Source organism: Triticum dicoccoides, chromosome 6B, assembly GCF_002162155.2.
Source record: "Triticum dicoccoides isolate Atlit2015 ecotype Zavitan chromosome 6B, WEW_v2.0, whole genome shotgun sequence".
In the NCBI taxonomy this organism is placed as follows: domain Eukaryota; kingdom Viridiplantae; phylum Streptophyta; class Magnoliopsida; order Poales; family Poaceae; genus Triticum; species Triticum dicoccoides.
Genome location: NC_041391.1, coordinates 351,871,619 through 351,894,610, shown reverse-complemented (window position 1 = coordinate 351,894,610; position 22,992 = coordinate 351,871,619).

Genomic DNA, 22,992 nt, shown 5'->3' with positions numbered 1-22,992 from the left:
TGCTCCGGTGCCACATTCCTTGAGGCAATAAACTAAGCTTGTCATTGTACTTTCTCAAGCAAAGCAACAGCCGAAGACAGAGGCTTGGGCTGATCTATTACTACTTTATACGTATGTGGGGTCAAGTTGGAGTCGATGCCAAATCCCCCATGCTGTGGGAGGGGTGCTAAATTTCTCTCATTTGGCATGGATATGTACGTGGGATACTTTTCAGAACTTTAGCACCGAGCACATAGTGGAGGGCCTTAGACTTGTCACAATGGATACTAACTTAGACTAGTAACATGCATATGTTACTAGTCTATGTCACTACATCTATAGTGGGGAGTAACATTGTGTGGTATCATGCAACACTTCATTTATTAGATTGTAGACTCATTTTGTCTTGGTATGTGTGATGTTACAGTAACTAGATATGTTACCACATGCCTATCTTTCCTCATTAATTACTCGGCACATCATCTATTTTGCCTAAAGATGTGGGATGTTACCACCTATGTTACTCCCACTATGGATAATCTTACCACCAAAGACACATGACATGATTATGATTTAAATCCCAATGACTCCCATGCAAAAAAACACAGCATTCTTGTCACACAAATGGAGGAATGTATACAAGGTTATTTTCCTCTCGTCGAACATAACGGCAGGGTGGTGTAGCTGGTTAGCCTATTCGCTCATCAAACTTGACGTCTCGGGTTCGATAACTACACTTGAGCATAATTTTGTTTTTGTTCGACTTCTTTATTCCACCCAATGATAGGTAGGCCCCGCATGACAGAGAGAGAAAGTGGTCTGGGGCGGTGCTAGGAGGATTCTTTGACTGGTCAAAATGGATGGATACGGAGCTATACGATCTTGTAGTGACCGTATAATCACCTCATCACGTATACGCTGCAGCCTTGGCGCTTGTTTTCTAGGGTTTGCACTCTTCACACTCTCTCTCCGGTATATATATATACACGCTAGAGCCTCAGCGCTTGTAGTTGCTCTCTTCACACTCTCTCACCCTCTCCAGATCTAAACAAGATTTCCTTGGCCTCTCTCTCTCTCCCCCTCACTGCTGGTCAAAGAGCCGGCAGGATCCGTTGGGAAGGGAAGGAGGCTTAACGCTCTCGCCGTACGTGAGGGAGGGAATCCACTACTGGCGCAGCTGTTCTCTTTCACCCAGTGGCGGCCTGGGAGGGCCTTCGACCCCTTCTTCTTCGCCGCCGTACATAGTGTGGGCTGAACGGCCTCTGGTCGCCCACCAAACCACACCCCAAGAACCTTAAGGTATAATTTACTTATTCCACATGCATTGCTCTAGCTGCATGTGGGATTTTTCCGCTTCTGCACTCGAATCTAGGTGTTGGATGAAACAAGAAAGTAGTGGGGAAAGTTGTATAGCATGAATCTAGGACGTGGTTCAAAGAGGAAAGGAATGGGAGAAAGTAGTGGGAAAAGTTGTATAGAATGAATCTAGGACGTGAAGGGAAGGAAGGGGGGAAAGTAATGGGGAAAGTTGTATAGCATGAATCTAAGACGTGGTTCAAAGAGGAAAGGAATGGGGGAAAGTAGTGGGGAAAGTTGTATAGCATGAATCTAGGACTTGGTTCAAAGAGAAAAGGAAGGGGGAAAGTACTAGTATAAAGTGGCTATCCAGCACCTACGTTGGTCAAAAAGGGAAAACAATGACAAACGCGGTACGCACATCTCTAACGAACTAATCTTTTGTTTTGGGGGACAAGGCTGTAGAGTTTGAGCAGGACTAGATTTGCTGCGCTCACATGGGGAAAGGTGTCTAAAGATAACAAAACTGGGACCAACACAAATATGCTCCTTGGTTGTTTGTTCTTTATTGCAACAGACCATGCATCACCCTTCATGCATCGATAGATGCACATGGTGCTGGTGCATCCACTGTCCCGTGCAACTCTTTAGCTGTTGTTAATCTAAGGCCTTGTTTGGTTAAAAACTCCCTAGTCCCTACCTGCTTGGTTCCAGGGACTAAACATGGACTAGAGGTTATTAAATGACATGCCAAAAGACTATATTACCCCTAGTAATGAACTAATAGAGAAAAGGTGCGATGCGGGGCAGGGGCAACTGTTGGAAAAAGTCCCCAAAAGACTCTCCCTCGGAGTCTTCTTTCTTTAGTCCTAAATGCCCACTTTTACTCCCTAAATGTCCCTCCTGTTTGGTTTAGATGGGACTAACATGGATTTTTTTAGTCCCTACACCAAAATATCCCTGTAAACAAACACCATCTAATAATGCCGCTGGAAAATTGATGCAATGCCACAGATAAAAGCAAATTACATGTTTAACGAATTTTATTGTTAATATAATCTCTCTATTAAAATTTATCAATGCCACCATTTGAGAAATGCTACTGTCTTGCTTTCTTTCCCATTTAGATAAGTTAGATGCTTCTTTTTGTTGGCTTCTGTGTCATCCACCATTATTGACCACTAGTTGTTTCCTTTGCACCTCTGTGTAAACAGGGTTATCTACTTCACCTCATTGCTATTGTGACCTTTTGTTGCACTACACAAAACACTTTTGTTTTAAGAATGTTTTGTGCAGTACAACCAAAATGTCACACCGACAATGTTGCTTGATTGCTTGATCTTAGTGGAACTGCACAAGAGGAGATCTTACTTCCTATTTGTGTTGGCAAATTTGGTTCAGAACTTCTTCTTGTGAGTTGTTTGAATTCCGCATCATGAGAGGTTAGTACTAGCATTCTTTCACATGATTGTGCGGTGTGCTTTCATATGGTGTGCTACTTGTACGGTAATGTTGCTTGATTTTAGTGAACTGCACAAATGGAGACAAGACTTCCAATCTGTATGTGCACCGTAATATCCCATTGAGGTAAGATAAGGATACTTCACAACTGTTGGCCTATATTTTACCACTTTCATTAGAAAATTAATGTCGTTGTTTAGTGCTATACTTGTGCTCCCTAATTGACATGCCAAATCTTACATTGAAGGCAACGCTTGTCTGTTATTGAACCAAGTGATGAAGGGGAAGAACAAGCGGAAGAAAAACAAAAATGAACTCCCGGTGCTGTAATGAAGCACTGGAACTGTGATGACACAAGTAATGATATAGTTTTGCATCTTAATTTATTGTTATGGCTGGAACGAGCAATTGTTTTGCCACTGATTTGATGCCACTCTTAATTAATATGTAATTATCTCTACTTGTGCAAACAGGGATCTTCTTTGAAGATACCATATATTTTAGTGGAACTGCACAAGAAGATGTTGGAAACATTAAACTAATCGAGGAGTATATAGTAAGTATGGCAACCACAGTAGATAGCAAAAGATGGTTCCGGAGAAGTGCTTCATCTGTATGCTCTACACAATAAGCCTCCTGACGAAGGTTGGTACTCGCCCACGGATTTCATCCATATGATTGAGCTTTGTCATCTCTATTGGTGTTGTGCTACTGTTTAGATACTGTCATGAGAAAGTGGTATTGTCCTTGAGAAGTGCTTCATCTGTGCTGTTTTAAGTATTTCCTTTCCTTTTTTCGAGCAAACAGGGATGCTAGCATTTAGTTGTCCGCTTGTCTTTGCACAACATGATCATCCTCCTCTGAAGAAGAATATGGAGTACGTGAAGTGACTAGTTTCGACTATGCCAGGATGAAGAAGCCATGTCTATCTTCTCATCAGAAGGAGCAGTTGAAGGATGGTTACATTACTCCCCACAAGACCAAACTAACTTAAGCTCAAAAGGACTGACAGATCTCCATTTTGTTGCTCTAATGTGCAAGTACAATGTTGTTCTAGGATTCTTTCTGGTGAGTTCCATTTTTTAAAGTGTGCTCTACATGGACCATGTAGGTGCCTGTTTAAACTGCCAATTCATAGTACAGTTTGCTTTATACTAATCACTTTTTTTATTTGTGCAAATAGGGGTGCTCAGCTTGATTTCAATGGGAACTGCACAAAATGTTCATGAATACATCGCATCATTCATTTCCACCACAAGAAAGGAGGTGCCGATAAGTTCAAGGCGTTGCAACATATAGGGCGAAGTCATACAAGCTACGCGCCAATTTGGTTGATTTTGGTGGAACTGCACAAAAAGAACATCTGGTTTATTTAGCACGAGGTGCCATGTCAATGTCCGAACTGATGGAAAACCCTGCCCATTCCACAGTCGTAGGCATTTGATATTTTGGAATGGGACAACCTTGTCAAATTTTGCTCATTGATGTTAGCAAGAAGACATACGTTTGATATTTTCGAATGGGACGCCCTTTGCTGTGAGCAGCGTCGATCGATTTTTCTTTATTTTTTAGTTGTGAAGTAAATATTGGCTCTGACATGTGAATCACTGAGATGCATAATCATCGATTATTTTGAATGTTCTCTATGAATTGCTAGGACTATGTGTTTGATTGCAAAGTACAGGAACACTAAAAAGCTACTCAAACTCTTTGTACTCCCTCTGTTCTTTTTACTTTGCACATTGTGAAAGTTCATACTTTTTTCTATAATATTGGTCAAAGTAGAGATACTTTGACTGCAGGCGAAACTTGTATGCAGACTAAAAAGGACCGGAGGGAGTACATGTGAAACTGCTGCAAATGAAGTGATCACCCTGGGAATAATGCTAGTACGTATTGTTTTGCATGTTCATCCAATGCCAGTGACACAAGAATTCGAACTAATCGAACTAAATTCATTCATACACGGTCGGATTTCATATAAACATGCCGGATTTCATTACATTTTTACATTCTTCAACTAAAAAGGGGTGCACTTGAGGTATAATTAATTAACCAAAGCTACCCACCTGTGTCCGGCTGAGCCGAACAGAAGCTTCTTCTCCAGCGAACTAAGCTTCAGTGACTTAACTACAGGTGCAGTTGCGTAACTGACATGTGGCCCAGATGCCTATTGGGCCCACGTGTCAGTCAGCCAACTGTACCGGCAGTTAAGTAGAAGCAGCGTCCTTCTCCAACATAGCTCTCCGACTCCATGTCGCCGCCAAGAAGCTAATCGGCCGTCAATGGTCAACCCTCCTAGCTTGGCTTCAACCGGAGGGTAGCAGCGGTGGCCTTACTTGGACCCGAGCGGCGGTGACCTACCGTGTTCTACTCTTCCTCATTTTTTGTGTGGCGCGGCCTTGTTGGCAGCGGGGCGGGGCCTCAACAGAGCCAGCGATGTCCTATGTCTCGTTGCCGGCGGGGCGGCGCCTCGGCGGCGCGCGGGAAATCCTCCCCCCCGTTGCCGGCAGGGTAGGGCCTCAGCTGAGCCGGTGATGTCCTCTGCCTCGTTGTTGGCGGGGCGGGGCCTCAGCGGAGTAGGGCCTCTGCCTCGATGCCGGCGGGGCGGGGCCTCGGCGGAGCCGGCGATGTCCTCTATCTCGTTGCCGGCAGGGCGGCGCCTCGACGGAGCGGGCGAAATCCTCCCCCTGGTTGCCGGCAGGGTGGGGCCTCGGCTGGGCCGAAGATATCCTCTGCCTCGTTGTTGGCAGGGCGGGGCCGCGACGGAGCCGGCGGTGTCCTCTGCCTCATTGTTGGCGCCACGGGGCCTTGGCAGAGCAGGGCCTTGTCGATGCCAGTGGAGCGGGGACTTGTCGGAGCCGGCATTGTCCTCTGCCTCGTCCTCGGTCTCACCAAACAGCGCCTCACCCACTTCATCTCCCACTTTGTAGGCGGCCGCAGCCTCCGCCACCCGCATGCGGTACCGCCAGTGCTTGAGGCGGCCCTCGCGGGGAGAGCGGTACGAGTGGAGCAGCGCCTCCTGCTCCGCCCGCTCCGCGATGATCTGCTCCTCCGCCCGCAAGTGCTCCTGGAGGAGATGGTGGTTGTAGGAGGCATCGGCCTGCGCCTCCCGGAACTGCTCCTGACGCTTCTGCCTCACCGTGTCCATGTATTGGTCATGGGCCTCGCCGATGGTCATGGTGCAATGCACCGATGAGGATGGCGTGGAGGAGGGGGTTGGCGCCGGATCATCGACTACCATGTTCTCCATTGGGACGTAATTGTCCTCCGGCTGCCTGCCGGCCAGCTAGTCAGTAGCAATGGCTGCCATCTCCTTGTGGTATGTAGTCCGCCCGTCCCGAAGAGTGCTGGAGCGCGAGGAAGCCATGGTGGGCAGTAGTGGTGTGGACAGGAGATAGGGAACAGAGGCGGATGATTGAAGCTATGGCCAGTGCAACAGTTTATATAGCAATGGTGGGCGACGGAGGGACGGACGTGTGGTGCGTATCATTAATGTGGACGGCAGACGAACGGACAGATGACACTTGTGTCATTTGAAGGCAGAGCAATCGCCTGCACTGGGAAGCGGGGTGGGCAGCGCTGACCGTTTCGGGAGGAAAGCGCGCGCAGGCGAGGGAGGCGGTCTGGGTGGGCCAGGGCAGTCAGACTCATGCTTTGCAGCGGGTCGGTCTAGTAGCCGGACATGCTGGCTTGCCGGCGAGCTTGCTGAGCTGAGCGAGAACAATCAGACGATGGACGTAGCTTCCGACCTGGAGCCGGCGCCACTGTCCAAGCCGGTTCATGCCATGTTCACCATAGAGCAGGTGCGACCACACTTTGACACCCTAATGGCGGAAGAGTTACCAGCGCAGGAGGACCTGTGTTGCAACCTCCGTCTCCTCAACGAGCACCGGTGAACAAGCGAATGACAATGCCTTCGCGGATATGTGGCCCTATGATCCTGGCTTCCCGAATGAGCAGCGGGCGCTGTATCAGACCATCCGTAGGGCCTGCAAGGCCCTCTCTGTCGTCCTTCGAGTTGTTGCGCTCGCCGTGGCACCACCGTCTTGCGTTGTCAATATGGTCAATGGACATGAGGAACGAGGAGATGACTTTACTTGGAAAGGATGACAGTGGGGACCCACCAGGGCCAAAGACGCACGTACGCAAGTGCCTCCTTATTATATACAACTGTAACTTTTTTTGCTTCCTCCTGGTTTCCTGACATCATGGTCCCACACCATTGTCAACCTATATAGTCAATAAACGAGAGAATTGCACAAGGAGCGGCCGACAGCTGGGACCAAGCAACTCGAGCAGTATTTGTGTTTTTGAGGTGTGAGCACTGCAGAGTTTTTCTTGAGCGATGTTTTCGTTATTGTTCAGAGGAGAGCAGGGTATTAACTAGGCGGATTGTGGCCCGTCTAGCCCAGGCCAGATATCCAGCCCAGATATTAATTTTTTTCAAGCTGAAAATGGCTAGCCTAGCTATACTTTTTTTGAGGAATACCCAGGCAAGGTCAACTTGTTATTCTCCGCCCCGCTGGGCTGCAAATCTTTCCTAGGAGGGATGCATTAGGCTTAACAAAAAAATGGGCTTGAAGAAATAATAAATGGGATTTAATTATAAAAACTGGGCAATAACTATGAAAAAATGCACCAAACACGTAATTACTTTATAAAATATTATTTTTGGATTTTGAAAATTTTAATTTCATTAATTGTTGCGCGCGCAATCTTTTGTTGGATTTTTATGTAATACAAATTTATATTGAAACTGTATTTAATCTAACTAGAAATTTCGGGATAGAAATATTTCAGATCCCATCAAAATGTGAAAATTTTGTATGAATTCTATTTTGAACGGTTGGTTGAAATTATTAATCTTTGTTCTAGCTAGGAAATGGATTGTACTTTTAACAAAGTGTAAATGGGTTGTAGTAAATTCCATTAGAATTTAAAAATGGGCTGTACATTCTTACAAATCTCAAATGGGCTATAAGTTCTCTACCACACACTTGTGGGCCTACTAAGTTGACGCGTCCCCTAAAAAAGATAAGTTGACGCGTATGCAAGGCTTTGTCAACTTATAGTCAACACACGGTTCTAGCAGCAGTGGCCGTCGGATGTCCATCCAACGGATGTCATGCTTCTTCTTCAATCTTGGATATTCTAGCTTCACCCGCCCAAAAAATGATTCCTCCCCTGACATATGGGGCGCACCGTTTTGGAAGCTGACCTGTGGGCCTACTAAGTTAACGCATACCAAGGGCTTTGTCAACTTTGTCACTATGAACGATTCTAGCTCCAATGACCGTATGATGTCCATCCAACGGCCGTAGTGCTTCTTCAACCTCTGGTCTTCTTCCTCTAGCCGCCTAAAGTAGCGCCGGTCATGCCGTCTGCTCATGCCTCCCGTGGCCGGCTGTGCTGCCGTGGAGGCCTCAACGCCCCTAATACTCCCACCGTTGGCCAGGCCATCCCTCCATTCACCCACACCCCCTGTTATTCTGCGGCGACGGCAGCGTCACACCGCAGTCGAACCCGTGAACCCTCGTACTCCTTTCCGCGTGGGTATCCACTGCCACATCTTCCCCGACTCCATGTCATCCCCTTCCTAGGCCTCGCCGTCGTCCACCGCCTTGGTGCTCTCAGCGCGGCGTGGTCAATGTGGTCAACGACTGACTTCCATTGGAAGAGTACTATATGTGGAGAGGCTGACGGCTGATTCCATGACCGCAGTAAGGAAGTGCCTCCTTATTACGCGGAAAATAATAATTCCTCCACCTGACAGCAGGGAGCCACCGGACGGGCCACCGTATTTTGCAAAAAAAATGTTTCCCCTCTGACTGCTGGGACCTACCAGCTAAATCTTCGCACGTAAGGAAGTGCATCCATATTACGGGCAAAAAAAATTATTCGCCCCCTGACTGCTGGGACCCACCAGCTACATCTTCGCACGCAAGGAAGTGTTTGATAGTCGGGACCCACCTAGTCGAAGCGTACGTAGCGTTGTCATTCTGGTCGCGAACGTGTACGTACATACTGGTTGATGTAGAGGCGCGCACGTGTCGATGTAGAGGCGCGCGCATGTCGTAGTAGAGGCGCGCACGTAGCATGTACATGTACGTACATCGGCCAGGGTGCAAGAAAGAAAATACGGCCACGTACGTACATACGGGCGGGGTCTCGAACGCCTACTCTTGCATATGTACGGCCAAGGCTCGTGTACATGGTTGGGTCGGAACAGAGAAACTGAGTTGTCGTCATGTTCATGGGGAGGCAACGGAATGCATCGTGTTCATCGGGAGGCAACGGAACGCGTGGGAGCCAACCGGCTTGGACGGAACAGCCGATGGAAACGAGGCCTGGCGTACTGCAGAACGGACGAAACGGCCTTGTGTTCGACCGACGACGGTCGAAATGGAATCTTGTTCATCGGGAGGGGTCTGGCGTACCATAAAATGGAGGAAACGGACTTCTGTTGGACCTCCTATGGTTGAAACGGGGTCCTGTTGATCGGAAGGGGTGTAGCGTACCACAAAACGGAGGAAACAGACTTGTGTTGGAGCGCTACGGTCGAAACGGGTGTCCTGTTCATCGGGAGGGGTGTGGCGTACCGCAAAACGGGACTCCACGGGATACTGTTCATCTCCACCGTCGACCTCCTCCAACCTCCACGGGCTACTGTTCATCCACCGTCGACCTCCTCCAGCCTCCACCTACGACTGTTCATCCACGGGCTCCTGTTCATCCAGCCTCCACCGCGCGCTCCTCCACTGGCCACTGTTCAACCAGCCCTCTCCACGGGGTCCTGTTCAACCATCCCTCCACGGGCTACTATTCATCCAGCCCTCCATCGACTACTATTCAACAAGCCCTCCACGGGGTCATCCTGTTCATCCAACCCTCCACGGGGTCCTGTTCATTCGCGCCCAACCGGCTCGATCGATCGGGGTCCTGTTCATCCAGCGGCAACACCACTAGGTCCTGTTCATCCAACCCCCATCGGGAACTGTTCATCCAAACCCCGCCAACAACGCTCATCATTCATCCAGAGGCTGCATCGATCAGCTTCAGTTAGCAGCAGTAGCGAAGGAATCGCTCGATCGGGTTCAGTTAACAGGCATCGATCGATCGTTCGGGTTCAGTAGCGCGTAGCCTGCAATGCAATCGCTCGGGTTCAGTAGGCAAAAGCCTCGCTCGGGTTTAGTTAGAGCCCAACGCCTCGCACCCATGCGCATGCATGTATGAGAGAAACGTGCAAACCTCCGTGCATCGCTCGGCCCCGACCACCCACCGTAACCGGGAACACCCCGATATTTAAAATTCCTCGCCCTCGCTTCTACCCCGGTTTTTTCCGTCATGGATGGCCCAAAGAATGTCATGCAGCTGCGTCTCCGGCCCGCCCAGGATGAAAAGCCCATTTTCTGCCATGGTTTTTTGTCACGGAAGTAGGAGCCCACCACATCTATGATGATACCGGGGTTTGTCACAATTATTGACATAGAAGTGTCATAAGTATGACAGAAAAAAATTTGTTCGGCCCAAAATGTCACGGATGTGTCTTTTTTTGTAGTGTAATCTCGCGATAGTCCAAAACCGAGTCGAATTCAAATTTCAAATAACAAGTCAAATTATTATTTCTTCAAACTATCAAATAAAAATATTCGTTGTGTTGCAAATATTCACTAAGAAATTTTCATGTAGAAATCAACTTTTTTTATAGAAAGTTTAAATGCCCTAAAACAATTAATACAGAGGCCAAAGCTATATTTTTTAAATTGCAAAAATTCCAAACTATTTTAGATGCTCACCGAATCATTTTAGGGCAGTGACTAAAATTGCATTGTGAATATTGAGCCAGCTCTCTTAATAAAAGTAATTTAATGAAAATAAATGAAATAACTAAAACAGTAAAAAAATAAACAGACCTAAAACCTATTATGCATATGGGCTTAGATGACACAATGACCCATGGCCCAGCCCACAAGGGGTCTTCCCTTCCCTATGTTCACGAACAGAGGCGTGGTAGCCATCCACCCCGCCATGGCCGCTGATGTCGTTGTCGTCGTTCATCTAGGGGTCGAGGGAATGGATAAGAGCCACCCCCCCTCTCTCTCCACTCGCAACCCTAGCCACCCTAATCTCACCCCCTCGCTCACTCTGCAAGGGCGGAGCCCGTTCTGCCGCATGCATCATCGCATGGATCCCGCGGCCAACAGCTACCCCGTGCCGCACGGAGACGTCCAAAAGAACCACGGTGTTCCTCTGCTTCATCTACGCAGAAGAACTCAAGCCGGGGACCAGCACAGCATTGGATCGGCACTGTCTCCTATCTCCAGTCATCATCATTTATCGCATCGATCCGCTCTCCCTCGACCCCTCCGGCTTCATCAAGCCCTCCACGAGCTTCGCTGTGAGTTGCGCCTCCGATTCCTCCTCATTCCCACTCCGTTCCACCGCCGTAACCCGCCCCTTCGATTCGTTTTTGTAGTCACCGTCCCCGAGCTTGTCCGAGCTCCAGAGTATGAGTATGTGCGTGCTTGCTGTCGCTGCCGTCTGTCTCTGCTATGCTGACTGTTGCCGCTTGTTGCTGCACCGCTTACTACTGTTGTTGCTCCTATGCCCTGCTGCTTATGCACCCCGTGCCGCCTGCCCCTCGCCCGTTGCCGCCCGACCTGCGCGCCGGCCGCACCCCGTGCGTGCGCCCGCACTCGTCGGCGGTGCTCCGTCTGCTGCTGCCGCATACTACTGCAGCTACCGCCCCTAGCCCGCGCCCGCGCCTTGCCTCATGTGTCATCTGCCCCGCCCGCCGCTGTGCGCTGCTTCGCAGCAGCCGTTGCTCGCCGCGGCCTCCCTCGCTGCGCCCCGTGGATGCTGCTCGTCGCCCACTGTTGCCAACTGCGCCCGCTCTCCATGGCGGAGCCGCCACCGCTGGAGCTCCCAGTCATGGCCGGCGGCCAGCTCCCGCCGCTGCTAGCGCAGCTCGGCCTCGCCCCACGTCCAGGGCGGGCTGTCGCCCTCCGCCCGAAAACCGACGCCTAAGCCCGCTAGTGCCCGCTAATTGGCTCCTCGGCCATTTTCTTTCGGGGCCCATCCCCTTTTTCTTAAAAAAGAATTAAAAATATGTATAACATATTAATAATAAAACCAAATAATTAATTAATTAATTAATTAGTTAATTAGATAATTAGTTAACTTACTTAGTTGTTTAATTAGGGTAATTAAGTTAATCAGGGAATGACATGTGGGTCGTCTGGTGGACCCGGTTGACAAGTCAACTTGTCAATAGTTGACCTGGTCAACGGGCCCACTGTCAGCCTATGGTACATTGTTGGGTGCACTCGACCGGATGCACCTAGCCTTTCTCTTTTTTTGAATTAAAATAAAATCAGGAAATTTCAGAAAATTGTTAAAAACTTTGATAACTCATAAAATAATGCGTAAGTCGGATGAAAATACTTTATGCATGAAAGTTGCTCAGAACGACAAGACGAATCCAAATACACAGTCCGTTCGTGCATAGTGCGTCCCTAGCATAGAAAACATGCAATAATCCCTCTCCGGTTCGTCTGTCTGAAAACGTCAAACACCAGGAATACTTTCCTGGATGTTTTCTTCCTTCGCCAATATCACCTAGCCCTGCATTAGATCACCCCTGGCACTGCGTATTGCCTTCTTATATTTTGTGATGCTTTGATTGCTCTGATATTTATTGTATTCCCTCTTCATTACTTCTTTCCGGTAGACCTCGAGACCGTTGTCGATACGCTTGTGATCGACTACATTGAAGACGGCCCCTCCTTCTTGCCAGAGCAACCAGGCAAGCCCCCCCTTATCAACCCGATATCGCCTATTCCTTCTCTCTGCTGCTTGCATTAGAGTAGTGTAGCATGTTACTGCTGTTAATCCTATTCTGCTGCATAGACTGTCATTGTTGCTACAATTGTTGATGCCTTTACCTACAATCCTACGTGCTTAGTATAGGTTGCTAGTACTTCATCAGTGGCCCTACATTCTTGTCCGTCTGTCATGCTGTACTATCAGGCCATGATCTCTTGGGAGGTGATCACGGGTATATACATACATACATACATACTATACATGTGGTAACTAAAGTCGGGTCGGCTTGTAGAGTACCTGCAAGTGATTCGGATATGGGGCTGAAAAGGCAGGTGGTTCCATCCAGGTAGTAGTGGACCTGGGTTCCCGATGGCTCCCGAGTGTTACTTTGTGGCGGAGCGACAGGGCCGGTTGTGACCACCTAGGAGACAGGTGGGCCTGGACCCTGGTCGGTGTCCGCGGTTACTCCAAAATAACACGCTTAACGAGATCTGGGTATTTGATCTGCCACTGGCCTACATGCACTAAGCAACTACACGGGAAGAGTTATGAGCACTCGACGTCGTGGTATCAGTCGAAGCCTTCTTGACATCAGCGGCTGAGCGACGCGCGTCGGGTTGGACCGCGTAACGCAACTTGCTTTGTAATGAAGGTTGCTAGGTCTGCTATCGGCCGCCCATGCAACGTGCAAGTGTGCAATGGGCGATGGGCCCAGACCCCTGCGCGCTTAGGATTTAGACCGGCATGCTGACCTCTCTGTTGTGCCTGGGTAGGGCTGCGACGTGTTGATCTTTCGAGGCCAGGCATGACCCAAGAAAGTGTGTCCAGCCAGAGGGATCGAGCGTGTTGGGAAATGTGGTGCACCCCTGCAGGGAAGTTTATCTATTTGAATAGCCATGTCCCTCGGTAAAAGGATGACCCGGAGTTGTACCTCGACCTTATGGCAACTAGAACTGGATACTTAATAAAACACACCCAGACAAGTACAGAGACAACCTGGTGATCGCTTTCCCACAAGGCGACGAGGGGAAGATCGCCAGGTAGGATTATGCTGTACGATGATACTTGGTTAACTTATCAACTACTCTTTTCTGTATGCTTCAAGATGGAGGCTGCCAGAACAGGACTAGCTATCCTCCTCTTATTCTAGCATTCTGCAGTTCAGTCCAACGACATTACCCCTTTACATAGATACTCATGCATATGAATAGATCCTTGCTTGTGAGTACTTTGGATGAGTACTCACGGTTGCTTTGCTTCCTCTTTTGCCCCTTTCCATTCTTCTCGGTCGTCGCAACCAGATGTTGGAGCCCAGGAGCCAGACGTCACTGTCCACGACGACCCCTACTACACGGAGGGTGCCTACTACTACGTGCAGGCCACCGACGACCAGGAGTAGTTAGGAGGATCCCAGGAAGGAGGCCTGCACCTCTTTCAATTTGTATCCCAGTTTGTGCTAGCCATCTTACCACACCATGTTTATCTTATGTTTGTACTCAGATATTGTTGTTTCCGCTGACTCATTTATGATCAAGCTTATGTATTCGAGCCCTCGAGGCCCCTGGCTTGTAATATGAAGCTTGTATGATCTTTAATCTGTGTTTAGAGTTGTGTTGTGATATCATCCCGTGAGTCCCTGATCTTGGTCGTACACACTTGCGTGCATGATTAGTGTACGGTCAAATCGGGGGCGTTACAAGTTAGTATCAGAGCCGACTGCATGTAGGAATCCCCCTTCCAACTCCTTGGACAAAGTTGAGTCTAGTCATTGAAAAACTTTTACTAACATGGCTGTGTGGCTTACGGGCCCACGTCGCCATCGGGTGGTATTAGTATCTTTTATTCCTCGTCTATAATCTGAGACTCTGATCCCTCTTCTATTCATGTTAAAATGAATTTACTAACAATAACTCTAGGTTCACGTTACCACTTCCTGCTGGAGAGCCCCTTCATTCCAGATTATCGCCTGCTTCATCAGAAGATTCTACGAATACTCTCTGATGCTTCCCGAGACCATTGTGCCCTTTGTTGTTACAATTCCATACCACCATTATATCCATATGGATAACGACATACACTTGTCATTCATACAATTACTATGAGTTACTCTTGTTATTACAAAATACATCAAATTGTTCCCCGACTTTTAAGAGTCATTTGAGCTTACTCCCTTGCAGTTGTTGCCTCATGAATACCCCTACGGATAATTCCCTGCACTTACCAAGTATCCGTTCTCTCCCGGTTGTTCATATGATTCACAAGATACGTTGAAGTACTATCTGATCTTTCGTTAATCCTCTGCCCGTTATTGCTCTACAATTACTTGTCTGCTTGCATTATGGTGGCGTTCCATAGGACTAACAATATTCATAGTATCCTTTGTCATTATCAATTCGAGTCCCTAGATTCAGTATGTTGCGAATACTCGCAATCCTCAATCAGATCGTAGAATTCATCCTTCCGGCTCAGACTTCATTTTAAACATGAGCTGGATCTCAAACAATCCAATTGCCATCATTATACCCCTAAGCCTACTCAATTTATCCATCCTTGATCAGAGTGATTGCTTCTGATCCCTTGATTTGGAAATCATAATTCTTTTGCATTTGAGCTTTGACTTAGTCAGATGTTTCTATAATCTGATCTCCTTGCATTCTTTCTTCCTCTGGTTCAGTACCGATGCTCACATCAGATTCCTTGAGGACCATCAGATCCTTTGTTGGATTTTGTCCGACAGCGTTCTACATATTCAATCACTTTGGCAGTTCTTTCCCTGATACATAATGCCATTGGTAAATCCTATTCTCTGATTTGGCCAACCATGCTCTGCTTTCAAGTTAGTGATATTTACCCTTGGAGCTTGTGGTATATGTTTCTAGATACCCCGATGGGTTGAGCCTATACCTTCCTTAATCTGTGTGAACCCGAAAAGTTTTCACGGGTCATACTCCTCTAGTAATTCACCCGGTAGGTTTTCACACTCAAATCATTTTTTTATAAGAGTAGTGAATGAATGCTCATGCATTGGAGAAGTGATGAGGACATGACTACCTTGGATACAACCAAAAATATTGCATACATGCATATTTGTCAGGTGATTTCTAGTGCAAACTATTCAACAATCTATTTATGTTATCCAGAACAAAAATACTTCACACATTTTTGTGTTTTGTCTAATTGCAGGTGTATGGGACATTTGTACAATCCACATATGAAGATAAGGGAAAAGGAGAAGTTTAGGTTCTGTTCAAAAAGTCATCTCACGTCACTTTTGGGCTAAGAGAAGATAGAGTCCAAGTCTCTCACGTTCTCGATTCAGATTCGGACTGCACAGACATACCTGACTCAAAACGCCAACAATGTACTTTTTTTACGGACTCTGAATTGGGTGATTCTTTTTTTGTTGGAAACTAGATTTCGTGCACTTTCCAACCCAATTGGATTCACCTTCAAATTCGTCCGGAGCCTTGAGTTATGGACGAAACAATCTGATGCTGCAGCAGAATCTGAGTCAAACTACAAGTCCAAAGGTGTTACATCACCTCCACTTGGGCCCATTGGCCTTGTACAACCTCGGGTTAGTTTTAGGCTGCCTTGGGACGTCCTCCCACCTCCTTGGCCGCCACCCCTTGCTCCTATATAAGTAGATCCATCTAGTAGCTTTTCCCTTGGGTTTTGCTTAGATTAAAAGTTCGCCATAGCTGCAACTTTGCGTACTTCATTTGTGTTCAACGACCAGACAAAGGAGTCACAGAACCCCACCTTCACTAATAAAGCTTTCCTCTATTATTCGCAATATCCAGATTGCAATGTTAGTTTCTTGCTTGTTTTTCGTTTGCTTGCAGGAAATAGACCCTCGTGGTCAGGTTGATCGTGCTCCGGCGTGGTCAATAACCTCTCGGAGTTGGTTTAGCGATTGCTAAGGTACGATGTCCTCGCACGTTCGTAGTCGGATCGTCAAAGTCGACTTCCACCAAAACGATAGCCACCATCTCATCGAATGATGGGACACCTTTGCCTCTATCAGGTGGTATCAGTTTTCAGGTTGCTCAGTGAGAATTTCTAGTCATCCCTAGATTAGATTTATTTTCTTACCTATTGTCCAAGAAAAAACCACAAAAAAAAGTTAGATCTATTCATCATTTGTCCTAGCCAGTCTGAGCCCTTGCAATTTTCTTTTCATTGTTTGCATTATTGAATTATCGGTTGCATCATCATGTCAAGTTGCTGGTCTTAGTGTCTAGTTCGTTTAGAGTTTCGAGTTCTGTTCACATTAGTCACGTCGCCGCTGCATCGTTATCCCTTCCGCTGTCCACCACACCCATCCATCAATTTACTGCACGTGCTACCCACCGTTCATTGTCATAATCATAGTTGAGATCGTTCACATCTTCGCTTGATCCAATCTGCATCTTATCTAGTTTGTTTTGGAAAGAGGGAGAGAGAAAAAAATAGAGAAAAAAAGAGAGAGAAAAAAGAAAAAAGTCAGAGAAAAAAGAGAGAAAGAAAAAGAAAAGAAAAAGAGTGAGGGAAAAAAGAGAAGAAAAAAAACAAAATTCAGATCTATCTAAACTCAATCTCGTAGTTGAATTCGGATTGCTTAGCGATTACTAAGGCGCGACGTCCTCGCACGTTCGTAGGCGGATCGTCAAAGTCGACTTCCACCAAAACGATAGCCACCATCTCATCGAAAGACAGGACACCTTTGCCTCTATCAAGAGAGTTGGGACAACACACACAAGCATATGGTCAGGTTATGTCTTTACCATCATTTGAGAGTAGATTTAATCCTGCTATTTATCTAGCTGGGGAGCTTGAAGTAGAACAAGTTTTTAGTCACCATGACTTTTCTGAACTTGAGCGAGTACGAGCTGTCACTAGAGCATTTACTGGTTTTGCTTCTGTTTGGTGGAGTGTGCATTATAAGAAAAATATTGATAACCAACCCACAACTTGGAAAGATTTGAAAGATGTAATAGGAAAACAATTTTTCCCTCCTTACTATCATCGTGAATTGCTTCGCAAATTTGAACAATTTAAACAAGGCAACAACACTATTCATGCTTACGACCAAGAGTTCAAATCTTATATGCATCATTGTGACATAGAAGAATCTGAGGATGATACAATGAATATATTTTTTGGTGGTTTGAACCATGATATTCAGGCAAGATTTCAGTATATTCCTGGTTGCATTACTGGTATGTATGTTCATGCTTGTACCTTTGAGAGACAGTTGCAGGAGGATGCATTGGGTGACTACAACAACTATTATTCCAATTCATGCTCACTACCATCGGTTGATTCCTCCACCGTTGCACCTACTAGAGCAGACACACCTTAGATTGTGAGTGCGACATCATCTCAAGTGTATGGTACATTGCCATTGTCCATACCTACATCAGCTACGTCTTTGCGACAAGGTTACAGTAAAGGTATTGATGATATAACTTCACATGAGAATGATGCATGCCTAATTAACTTAAATACATCATGTGTTGAGTTACCTGTTGATTTGAGCACACCACCTATTTTAGAGAATCATGTTACTATCATGAATGCATCATGTGATCAAACAACTGAAATACCAATAATTCTGAGTGCGCCCATTGAATTAACTGTTGATGTCAAAGAACCATGTGAATCAGGAAATAAATCAGATTTGGATCAAATACATTTTAAAATAAGTGTGCCAATGTTTAATCATTTTGATATGACCTCTAATCTTGGTGATCATTCTGTGTCAAATGACTTATTGCATGTTTTCTTATTTAAGCATGTTGTAGCATGTAAATTTGATGCACGTAAGGTTTATTCATCAATGTTGGGATGGTTTAATGATGAATATTGTCAATCTTTTGAAATGAATAAAAGCTTCACTTATATGTGCAAACTGAGTTGCAATATTTTCATGCCTTCTACTTATGATAATAATTTGGCTTTATATTTTATGGTCTATGAAAGTTACTCATGTATACATGTGTCATATGCGCAAAAATCAAGGGAAGTAAAAATGGATGGCATATACATATACAACATGTACACCGTGTCTCTTTTGTTAGCCACATTTCAGATTAAGCAACGCCGAGGACGGCTTTGTTTTCAAGAAGGGGAGGATGATGAGGACATGACTACCTTGGATACAACCAAAAATATTGCAAACATGCATATTTGTCAGGTGATTTCTAGTGCAAACTATTCAATATTCTATTTATGTTATCCAGAACAAAAATACTTCACACATTTTTGTCTTTTGTCTAATTGCAGGTGTATGGGACATTTGTACAATCCACATATGAAGATAAGGGAAAAGGAGAAGTTTAGGTTATGTTCAAAAAGTCCTCTCACGTCACTTTTGGGCCAAGAGAAGATAGAGTCCAAGTCTCTCACGTTCTGGATTCATATTCGTACTGCACAGACATACCTGACTCAAAATGCTAACAACGTTTTCATATGGACTCCGAATTGGGTGATTCTTTTTTTGTTGGAAACTAGATTTCGTGCACTTTCCAACCCAATTGGATTCACCTTCAAATTCATCCGGAGTGTTGACTTATGGACGAAACAATCTGATGCTGCAGCAGAATCGGAGTCAAACTACAAGTCCAAAGGTGCTACATCACCTCCACTTGGGCCCATTGGCCTTGTACGACCTAGGGTTAGTTTTAGGCTGCCTTAGGACGTCCTCCCACCTCCTTGGCCGCCACCCCTTGCTCCTATATAAGTAGATCCATCTAGTAGCTTTTCCCTTGGGTTTTGTTTAGATTAAAAGTTCACCATAGCTGCAACTTCGCGTACTTCGTTGTGTTCAACGACCAGACAAAGGCGTCATAGAACCCCACCTTCATTAATAAAGCTTTCCTGTGATATTCGCAATCCAGATTGCAATGTTAGTTTCTTTCTTGTTTTTCGTTTGCTTGCAGGAAATAGACCTTCGTGGTCAGGTTGATCGTGCTCCGACATGGTCAATAACCTCTCGGAGTTGGTTTAGCGATTGCTAAGGCGCGACGTCCTCGCACGTTCGTAGTCGGATCGTCAAACTCGACTTCCACCAAAATGATAGCCACCATCTCATCGAAAGATGGGACACCTTTGCCTCTATCAAGAAGTGGGAGTCGACCTTGAACTTTGTGTTCATGCCCATGGACACGATGTAGATCCTATCATGGAATCTTCTCTTAAAGTAATTATTCCCTTGGTATAAGTCCATCTTATATCTGGGATCTGGTCTTTTGGAATCGTGGTTCCGGCCATATCAATATTCTTCGATTCCTTTTCTTGGACAAGTTATAGTACTTGCCTACTAGAGATCAATACGCTTGTCAAACCTTTATTTTGTCCTACTTTCGAGTATTACCCTCTGGTACCTTGATAATATCTCAGAACCATGTTTCTTATTGCGAGTGTTCTCCAAGTGTTACATTTTCATTGTTTTCAATTTTTCTCGGGCTCTGAGTTATTGGACACTCAAGGACACCGATAACTAAATCGAGTCCGCACCACGACAAAACAATTCTTAGTAATCTCCTTTACTTACGAGTTTGTACCCGATCATGTATTTCCTAGCCTGATTTGCTATATCATTATCGCGCTGATTTTAAGTATGCTACCTGGTCCTTATTCCCGGAGCACAACTTTTGACGATGACATAAGCTTACATCGATCTCCCTCGTCTTATCATTCACCTTGAACAACAAGCTTGATTCCGAGTTGATGTCGTATCCATGGTTCCAATAACCTTCCGCTTCATCATTCCTTTGACTTGATGTCATCACCGACTGATTACATCTTCATGAAATCTCTCAACAAATGTGTCATGATCATCATCGACATTCCGAGCTCTTCCCGGATATCAATTGAATCATGATGAGAAATACCGTCATTGCCCCTCGATGATTTGTGTTACCATTGAAAACATTCTTGCCTCCCCTCCAACACCAACTTTTATGTCAAGAATGTTGTGAGAATTGTTCCACCTCTTAAGAATTCTTGATATAGTAATACTTCTCGCCATCACCGTTCATTCTTGCTCCCTGTGTTGTTTCTAACCGAATGCGGACAATTGAACTATGATGTGTGAATTCAAAACTTCCAGTAACCCTATTGTTTCAAAGTGAATGGCCAATAGTTTCATTCTAAGTATTTTGGTTATCAAATCACCATTCTAACTTTGATCGTCCTACTTGGTCCATATTTCCAGGTGCATTTTCATTGAATGTTTAAATTGTGGATGTTCTCTTCGAACATACCTCACTATATACTTCGGTGTGTCCAATGCTATCACCTTGTTCACTTAATTGTGGAAATCCATCTTTTTTGGAATTCTTGATGAATCGTCCCGGAGTTCCTCAGCCACATCCTCATCCTCTCCTTAGTTTAATGATGAATTCTTGTTTAGGAACTTGCTTCCATAGTTCATTTCCCAAGAATCTTAGAATTTCATCTCGTCAATTTGTGTTGCACCTTTCCTTCTTAGGCATCCTGAGTCTGAGGTATCCTGACACCAATCAGATCTGAATCTCGGTTAGATATGATGGTTGGAACATATTTCCAAGAGTTATAACGTTGGTATTTGTATGACCCGGTAAGGTGATGTCATGCCTAGCACACCTGGCCGGAGGACCTACCGTTATAGTTTCCTTTTTAGCAAGGTTAGCCATTCTTCCATGAGGAAATTATAAGACTTATTCTATAAGTTCCTGATGAATCATTTGAGTATCCAAAGTCTGACGTTTTTTTGAAAAACATGTCAATGTTATATCGAAGCATGTCTGTGGTACTTCAATTTTCAATAAGAACATTTGAAGCACAATGCTAAATTTTCTCTATCAATTATCCAAACACCGATGTATGGGTAATGTCATGAAATTCCTCTCCCATTACCTAAATGGTTTTCTACTTTCTGTCCTATCATGGATAGCATGTTCTGCTTATCCTTGGGAAGGATATACCCATGAAATATGTGTTTACACACATTTTCCTTTCCATTGTTCTATTAATCTGATAAACACCTTTTCATTTTCATTGTTTTGTTTAACCTTCCTTGTGATCAATATGATCCAAGCAGTAATATTTTCCTGCTTATGGAAACACCTTGGTGTACAACTTTATCAGTCAGACCTTGTTACTATTGTTGCTGACATTCCGGTAACCACTAATGGGCGAGAACTTGGCCTATTGGTCCGCCTCATTCAACGAGCAGGAAAATGGTTCTCTTCATCCCTCGCCCTTGGTACCGATGTTGTTGCTGACATATATGATAGTTTATTGTCTGACATGCTTTGTTATCATGATCGTGCAAGATGGCATCGCCCTCCCTACATTTAACCAACATGGTGGGCCCATAACCCACAGTTCCACAGGATCGAAACCTGACTCTCCTGTACACCCCCTCTTTCCTTAGCTATTGTGAGAGATCATCAATTCTAGTTTTAGATACAATACTTATTCTCGTTGCTTTGAGCCCCTTTCACGCCTTGTTTCAGGCATCGAAGGATTGCCTGCCTGCTCGAAACTTCTCATGGTACCTTCTTACCTTGTTCCCGATATCTTCTTAAGTTTCAATTTGAGAGTTACTATCTGCCGCCTTCCTCGATGTTGTCTACCAGATAGTCAACCTTGTAGAGGTCCGTTCTTTCAGAATACCCCCCCCCCTATTCTTTCGTAAGTATGATGGAGTTCTTGAAGAAGGGTCCCGTCTTCATCATGGTGACCTGAAGAACAGAAATAAAGACATCAACGAAAAGGATCAACTACTTCGGGAAGAGCAACCAAGATCAAGAACATTTGTTAGAATTTCGTAACCAATTTTTTCCCCTTGACTCCACCTCCAAAATCTCGGGATGAGATTTCTTATAGTTGAGGAGATTTGTGACGCCTGACACATACTAATGGTTCCATGTCACCGCTGTCACAGTTGTTAATCTCACGATAATCCAAAACCGAGTCAAATTCAAATTTCAAAAAACAAGTCAAATTATTATTTCTTCAAACTATCAAATAAAAAATATTCGTAGTTTTGCAAATATTCACTAAGAAATTTTCATGTAGAAATCAACAATTTTATAGAAAGTTTAAATGCCCTAAAACAATTAATACACAGGCCAAAGATATATTTTTTAAAATTACAAAAATTCCAAACTATTTTAGATGCTCACCAAATCATTTTAGGGCAGTGACTAAAATTGCATTGTGAATATTGAGTCAGGCTCATATTTAATAACAATAATTTACTATAAAAAATAAAGGAAATAATTAAAACAGTAAAAAATAAACAAACCTAAAACCTATTATGCATATGGGCTTAGGTGACACAATGACCCATGGCCCAGCCCACAAGGGGTCTTCCCTTTCCTCTGTTCACGAACAGAGGCGTGGCGGCCATCCACCCCTCCATGGCCGCCGATGCCGTTGCCGTCATTCATCCAG